Genomic DNA, 8,358 nt, shown 5'->3' with positions numbered 1-8,358 from the left:
GGTATTTTATTTTTACTTGTTTAACACACAAAGAACACACACACACAGAGCCCTGCATGGAAGCATGCCATTTTCTATACTATGATCTTTTTAAATTTAATGAGAGATATTATACTGGGTCTGGAAGACAAATTACAGCAGCCTGATAAAGGCTGATAAGTTTGAACCTTGCTTCGCAGTTAGTAGCAATACTTTGGGGGGCTGTCAAATATTTAGGAGTCAGTGCTTTGCTAAAGGAAGAGTCAATGAGAACAGGACTTGTAGCATGGTACTACTTCCTGTTCATTCTCTACTTCCTGACTGTAAACACAATGTGATCAGACACCTACCTTCTTGTCTTTTCTGACACAATGGATTGTACTTTCTTTTAAGTTAAAGTAAGCTCTTCTTACCTTCATTTTTTTTAATTGAAAAAAGAAACAATTTGCTTTTGTTGGATATTTGTCCATGAGAGAAGTAACTTGTTGTTGAAGGCCACTTGTTCCTTTCCTGGTCACAGACACCTGAAAATTATGACAGAGAAACTATATTATTTAATTCACTGCTTGGCCAATCACTTAAGTGTATTGCTAGCTAGTTTTTATATCTTTGGTTAACCCATTTATTAATTTATTTTGCCATGAGCCTTGTGGCCAAACGACAAGGTTCCAGCTAGCAGCTTGCATCTTTCCCCTGTGGCAGTTCCATGGCATCTCACTGACTCTGCCTAATCTCTCTTTATAGTTCTTCTAGCCTGGCTATATTCTGTTAAGACATTGGCCAAAAGCAGCTTCTTTATTCATAAACAAATAAAAGCAACACATATACAGAAAGACTTCCCACACAATTTCTGCTTTTCTGTTTAAATAAAAGGAAGGTTTTAACTTTAACATAGCAAGATTAAATATAATAAACCAGGTATCAAGTAAGAATTATAGTTATGACATTTATATCTTTTTATCTTTTATCATAACTAAGGGAAACTATAACTATCTATTCTTCAGCTCCATCAAAGACTCCAGAAGGATATAATATTACCTAAGTAAACAGGAATTGCATTATAAGCAACTTCCAAAACTCTAGAAATGACAGAGACATCTCATGCCTGGACAGTCACCTAAAGTTCTTCTGTATCATTGAGGCATACATATTCAGGCCACAGGACCGTAGTACCCAGCAGACTTTTCCATGAAGCAGAAAATTTGAAGATCTGTTCTGTGTTGTAATGGCAACGTCCATCAGTCATTTTCTTCTGTGTCCTGCAGAATGTCTGGCAGACACTTTCATGAAGCAGGAACCCCAAAGGACGGTCTCACCTTTAGATGAGTTCAGCAGTCTTTTTTCCGAGTCCTGCATATCCAGCTCACACAGCATGACATCAAGCAGCCCAGGCAAGAGAAGGTTCTTGCCCAAATGGCTAACAAACTCCGTGAGGAGCCTCTTCGATTCACATTATCCTCTTGAAGTAGATTGGTGCTGCCATGTTGAAATAAGGAGCAGCAGGGCTGCGTCTCCGGCACCCGGTCGCCCGCATGGCTAGCTTATGCCCGAAATAATTACACGGAAACTGTATTCTATTAAACACTGCCTGGCCCGGCTAGTTCCAGCTTCTTATTGGCTAGCTCTTACATATTGTTCTAACCCATTTCTAATATTCTGTGTAGCCCATGAGCTGGCTTACCAGGGAGGATCTTAACCTGCGTCTGTCTGGAGTGGGAGAATCATGGCGACTCACTCACTCAGCTTCTTTCTCCCAGAATTCTCCTCTGTCTACTCCACCTACCTAATTTTCTGTCCTATGAGGGCCGAGGCAGTTTCTTTATTATTAACCAATGAAATCAACAGATAAGATACAAGACCCACCTCCATCACTGCCAGGAACAGATGAGTCTCATTGTCATTAAAAGTCTTAAACTTTTTTAAATATTTTAAATGTCATATTCTATTGGTCTCTGAAAGACTTGAAGAATACCTAACTGAAATATATCTCTATATATATAGCAAACCTAACTAATATGACTGGAAGTTTGACTTTTATAGATGATTAACCTATATTTCTTAATTATACATTACACTTTTAAATGAGCTGCACAAACACAATACCTTAATCAAGAATATATATATATATCTTCCAACATGGCTATATACTGCTAAGCTATGATTGGCCCAAAACAGCTTCTTTATTCATTAACAAATAAAAGCAACACATAAACAGAGAAATTTGCCACACCAGTAACTGAGGCCCTGGAGCAAACTGATCACAAACTAAAAGGAAGTTAGTGATAATTTCATTTTTAGTTTTTGAGGTCACCTCTAGTAATATTTTTAATCTGTGTCTTTGATTTTAAAATTATGCAAAGGGAGATATTTAATTTATCCACTCTGGATTTTTTTTCTTTCTAGTGCTCTTAGTTGTTTTTTATATATTTCAGTTTTCTAATTATTTGTTTACACTTATAAAATTGTCTTGTCATTTGACTAATTGACCTTTATAATAATAATGAGCTTGTTATTATAATTACTATTTTGTATTTAAAATGCAGTTCATTATCAATCACTATAGTTACTATAGTTTTCTTTTGATTGGTGTTTGTAGAGTAAAATTGTGAAAAACAAGTGCTGTCTGATGGTGAACCTAACAGAAAAGTTTCAGGATCTAGATGCTTGAATTTCTCCAAATTATAGAGAGGTGGTATACAATGTGTATAGCAATGTAAAAATATGCAGAAAAACTATAATCAAATTAAGGTCTGTATTGATATCAGACAACAGACCACACTGACATCCTCAAAAATAAGCTAAAGAAGTAGAAGAATACAATCAAAGTTAAGGGAGGACTGAAGAAGAAGTCAATAGTGTTGACAATTTCAGGAAGATTTAGTTGTGTTTCAGAGGATAAATTGTCAGCTTGTTACTGAGCTAGGCAGTGGTAGGATAAAGGTTTGCTTTAGGACATGATCTAATCTGCTACATGGAGTCATTATAAAAGATGCAAAAGCTGGTAGATGGGCACCCCACTCATTCCCTTGCATTTTTTTTGTTGTTGTTGTTGTAAGCAGTTTAAACTCCATTAGAATGCATAATGATCTCATTGCTTGATTTAAAATAAAAAATAAATGAAATCTAGAGCTTCAGAGATATTTTATTGTTCTGTGAGGAAATCCTACATAAATTCTAAAGATACTCCAAATGCTTTTCTGTTCCCAACATCAGTAGCCATTGGAAACAGTGCCATAGGACAATCAACAGAGTAAGCCCTCTGATCAAAGAAGATAAATTTCATATCAATTTCAGTAACTTTTATACTTCTGAGTTTAATCTAGCCATAAGACTGTTCTTACTGCCAAAGTGATAAATGAATCTCGATGCTGTACTTATTGATCATATCTTGACTTAGTCATTTTAATGCACTTTATCTGAACATTAATACAGCATGCAAATATAGCTGCAGTAAGCACAAAATAAATTGGCCCACGCACTTGTAGGAACAAATCACTCATAAACATGATGACATACATTCACTGCTGTTGTGAGCAACACTGTGGCTGCCATATGTAGCAATTTCACATATTCTATGGGCCCTGTTGACTATTTCCCAAGTGCAGTGTCCCTGCTTTCAGGTCATATAATCATGGGTCATTTGTTTTTCAAATACAGATTGGAAATTCCAACACAATTCTTAGACTTTTTCACAAGATGACAATGACCTTGAAAAAGTGTGAACCATGTTAACATTAAAGAAACTTACTAACTGGATTATTGTAATCTCTTTCAGTTGTCTTATTTCACTGAATAAGATGTCAAGTATATAGTGAATAATTATGGAGCAAGTGGATAATCTTGTATTGTTACTTATTTGTATTGTATTATTGAGCTATAATAGTAAAACCAACATTGTATTGACATAAAAAAAAAAGAAACTCCTAGATGGCAAGAGGTAAACATCTGATATTTGTTCCTTTGAAACTTGTGGAAAACATTCAGAATAAACTATTCCTATCCTTTTATTTGCACAATTTAAAATGGTTCTTTTAAAATGAAAGAGTATTTCTTTCCCATTATAGAACATTGACATAGAATTTAGAGGCCAATTTTCTCCTGTGAGTAATGCCATTAGCTAATCTATAAATCAAAGTTTTGTTTCTTTCTGCCCAAAATTAGTCTGAATGTCACACAATAAACTCAAAGATTAGCAAAGAATTCAATAGAGTGTTCCTCATTCTTTTTACCTATATATTACTTTTGAAACATTTAATCCATTTCCTGGCCATTGAGTCAGTTTCTGAATACCTCTTGGTTATGGTGTATTTTCACAGACCCTAAATAATGAGAGGATAATGAGTTTAGTATAGGTAGCCACTGATGAGGGCAAAATTCACATCTATAAAGCAAAAGAATCCATAGAATCATAGGAACATGCCAAATAGAGGCAAATGCCAAACTCAAACACTAACCATGGGTAAAGACTCAAACAGAAGCAGGTGTGGCATCTGTGTACCAGTCCTATGGGGACTTCACAAAGGCATCCATATTCATCAAACTACCAATAGACATCATAGGGCTTAACTAGCATCTACAGCATGATCCCGCAAAAGTGAAGCAGACATAGGCCCTATCTCAGTACCAGGTGAGGAAACAAACCCAGCATTTACACCCATTCCTAGCTCTCTTTTCATTGCTTTTATACTTATTCAGTACCTAATTTCAACTTGGACCAGATTTGTCCTGCTGGCAATACTATTGCTTGAATGACTGTGTTTGTACTATTTCACTTTTCTTCTATCTTGAGCTGGAACTGGCTAAACTCCTTCTTTATTGTTTCAGTATTCGGTTTATATCTCTTTTTCTAATTTTTATGTGTTATTAAAATATTAATCCTCAGTCTTATTCTGCTTGTCTCCTTTCCAGTTCTACTCTTAATAACTAGTGTCTCTGTACACACCTTATTGTCATTGCTTCTGCTTTTTATTTTGCATTTGTTTATTTTTGCCTTATTATATAAGGTTACATACAGACATTTTATGAAATTATTTAATATGTATGTTCCATTACCATTCCCTTCCTCAAATTACTCTTCATATTAGTCCTTTTTGTTTCTCAAGCAGTTTCATGTCTACTTTTATGTTATCGGCACACATATAATTATATGTATCAGTAACATATTGATGTGGAATTCTCTGTATGCTGTGAATACCATTGGTTAATGAATAAATCTGCTTTGGCTTACAGCAGGGCAAAATTGAGAAAGGTGGAAATTCCAAACAGACAGAGTAGGAAAGAAGGCAGAGTCAGAGAGAGGCCATGTAGCTGCCAAAGGAAATAGACCCGCATGCTGGTAACAGTAAACCACAAGTCTCATGGTAAAATATAAAATAATAGAAATGGGTTAATTTAAGATGTAAGAGCTAGCTAAAAATATGCTTAAGCTACTGGCCAAACACTATTGTTATTAATACAGTTCATGTGTGATTATTTTGGGTCTGGGCACCCAGGAATGAGTGAGTAGCCTCTGTCTACATCATCTGGTTATTGAGATGGGAGAAATAAGGAAAAATATGCAATCTTGGTGTTTCTGAGACAAGAGTAAAGTTGCTTAATATGAATATCTCAAATGTCAAGTCTTGTTATATTTGCAAAGTTCTTGGAATAGAAGAAACAATAATTTTAATTGAGTATTATTGTATTTTTACTATGATCCTTTCCATAAGTCTGTTGTCATGCCTGGTATCCTCAGTTCATGGGCTGAGAGTTTAGTCACTGAGATACACTTCTAGTTTAGTGGGAAGAAATAAAACTTCAACTCTATTGTAATGTAGCCTATGTTAGTGTTGCAAATATGTACACTGAAAATGTATAGGTAAATTTTAAGAATTCTCAGCAATGTTAATATCAGATGCCCAGGTCTTGAGAGTTGGAACAAGAGGTAGGAAAAAGCCATTTCTGCCTTTCCTTCTAGACCGTTTTAGATTCCTTCTGTTATCAATCCACAGAAACATTATCTACCACAAACCACCATACTGGAACTCATGTAGACAACATTTACTATCCTTCCTGTCTCCTCCATTTCCATCTCTTCAGACCTACACTTAGTCCTGATGTAGTCAGCCTGAGGGACTAATTGAGCCCTGGCCTTGAACCTTCCCTGTCTAGAGCCTCCTAATTGAAGTTACTAGAAGCTGTGCCTAGCTTTGAGGATCAGACGATGGGATTTTCACCTGTTGGCCATTGACTGCAGTGTATTTAAGCCTCCATAGTGCTATTAAAAAGGGGCTTTGATATCAGTGTTAAAAAGGTCTGTGTGTCAGTCTGTCTCTGCGTCTGTGTTCTTAACCTGCAGCCCCTTGCCCGAAGCTCGCGAACTGGGGTCTAGCATGTAGAGCGGAGACCGGGGCCGCTGTGCGCGGCATCTGCCCATAGGAAACACTCTTCCCACCCCATCTCTAATACCTTGGGACTCTGCCTTTGATGCAAACCTAGGATCCACCTAGTTCTATCCTGGAATCATTTTAAGACTTTCATTTTAGCTCATCTCCATTCCTTGTGACATCTACAGATACTCTACCATTAGACATACCAGACTGAGATTCAGTAGTCAAACTATATTATGCTTTCGTCTTCCATTCCATTCTCTCCAGATTTACTCCCAGGAACCTCACATGCCAGCCCATCTTTGTCTCCTGGGAACTTTACCTTTTGATGTGGATCCAATATACCACTCTTTCTTTCCCACCACCACTTTCGGCCTTTCTTACTAGCTCATCTCCATCCCTTTGAAATATCAACTGCCTTACAGAAACAATCTCTGCCATGAATTCCACAATCATTGCATTTAACTGTGATTAAAAATGAGAAACATCAAATGAAGAATGAAATAACTACCTACCACAGATTAGGCAAAATCTATACTAAAAAAAAAATCACTTCACATGTCAGAATTCCAGATGCCTAGATCTCAGTAAAAAAACACACAAAAAAAAAATACAAGAAGGTGCATCCTCCAGAAGCTAGTAACTCAACTGAAGTAGACCAAAAAAAAAAAAAAAAAACCAATATGGTTGACACACAAAACAAAGATTTCAAAATAGAAATCATGAATATGTTTAAGGAATTAAAGATGATATAAAAAAGCCTTGAGGAAGACCATGAAAAAAGAGTTTGAATGACATAATGAAAACATTTCTAGACATGAAAGTAGAATTTAATAAGAGATAGCCTCACTAAATCTGAAATGAAATAAATCTAATTATGAAAAACTAATGATTTCAATAAAACATCAATTGTAAGACTCATCAATCGAATACATACATGGAAGATGATATCAAATCTTAAAGACACAGTAGAAGAAATGGATAGCTCAGGATAAGAAAATATTAAGTCTAAAAATCTCCAGGCAAAAAGCATAGAGAAATTTGGAACACTTTTTAAGACAAAGTCTATGAACAATAAATATAAAGGAATGAGAAGAAATTCAGTTCAAATGCACATAAAATATTTTTAATAAAATCAAAGAAAAAATTTCTCCAATCTAAAGGTTAATTAAGATACAAGAAGCATACAGAATACCAGATAAACTTGAAACAGACAAGAAATTTTCCATGATGCTTTAAAAACACTAAATGAACAGAACTAAAAATGAATATGAAATGTTGAAATTGAATCAAAAGCAGGGCCATTAGAATAGCACCTGTATTTTCAATAGAGACTCTGAAAGCCAGAATGAAATTATGACACTTGTAAGAAGATGTATACAAGGAAAATCTTTAATTAAGTAAAATAAGAAAGACTGAGAAATACAAGTATCATGTTTTCTCTCATTCATGAATCCCAACTTTATATAAATTTTTAAAGCCAAGTATATAAATGTGTGCATGTATGCCACACATATATGATGTGAAAGATGAGAAAATTAGAAACCCACAGGGTGTATTTTGGAAAGGGAAAAATGAAGATAATGGACAATGAATATGGTCAAAGGCATGTTATGCTTTAAACACATTGTTCTGATGAAGCCCAACACCATATACGATGAAAATCCACCAATAATGAAAATGATAAATTATTTCTGAATATCATCAGAAAATGCAAAATAAGATAAATAATAAAATAGCCATCACTGGTTTGAATAGTCCAATTAATTTATTTATTTTAAAATTATATGAAACTGAAAGTACATGAAATAAACATGTACTAAAATATTACCATGGTAAGTATATATAGCATACTTCAAAATCTATATTATTCTTTATTTTTTTTCCTTTTTTTATTTTATTGAGAATAAGAAAAAAAAAGTATCCGCCTCCTCCCAGCCTCCCATTTCCCTCCCCCTCCCCCCACTCTTCTCCCCCTCCCCCCACTCTCCTCCCCCTCCCCCCACTCTCC

The sequence above is a fragment of the Alexandromys fortis genome, unplaced genomic scaffold (genome assembly GCF_014885135.2).
Source record: "Alexandromys fortis isolate MF-2015 unplaced genomic scaffold, M_Fortis_MF-2015_v1.1 scaffold_179, whole genome shotgun sequence".
NCBI lineage: Eukaryota > Metazoa > Chordata > Mammalia > Rodentia > Cricetidae > Alexandromys > Alexandromys fortis.
Note: the sequence above shows the minus strand (reverse complement) of the source record.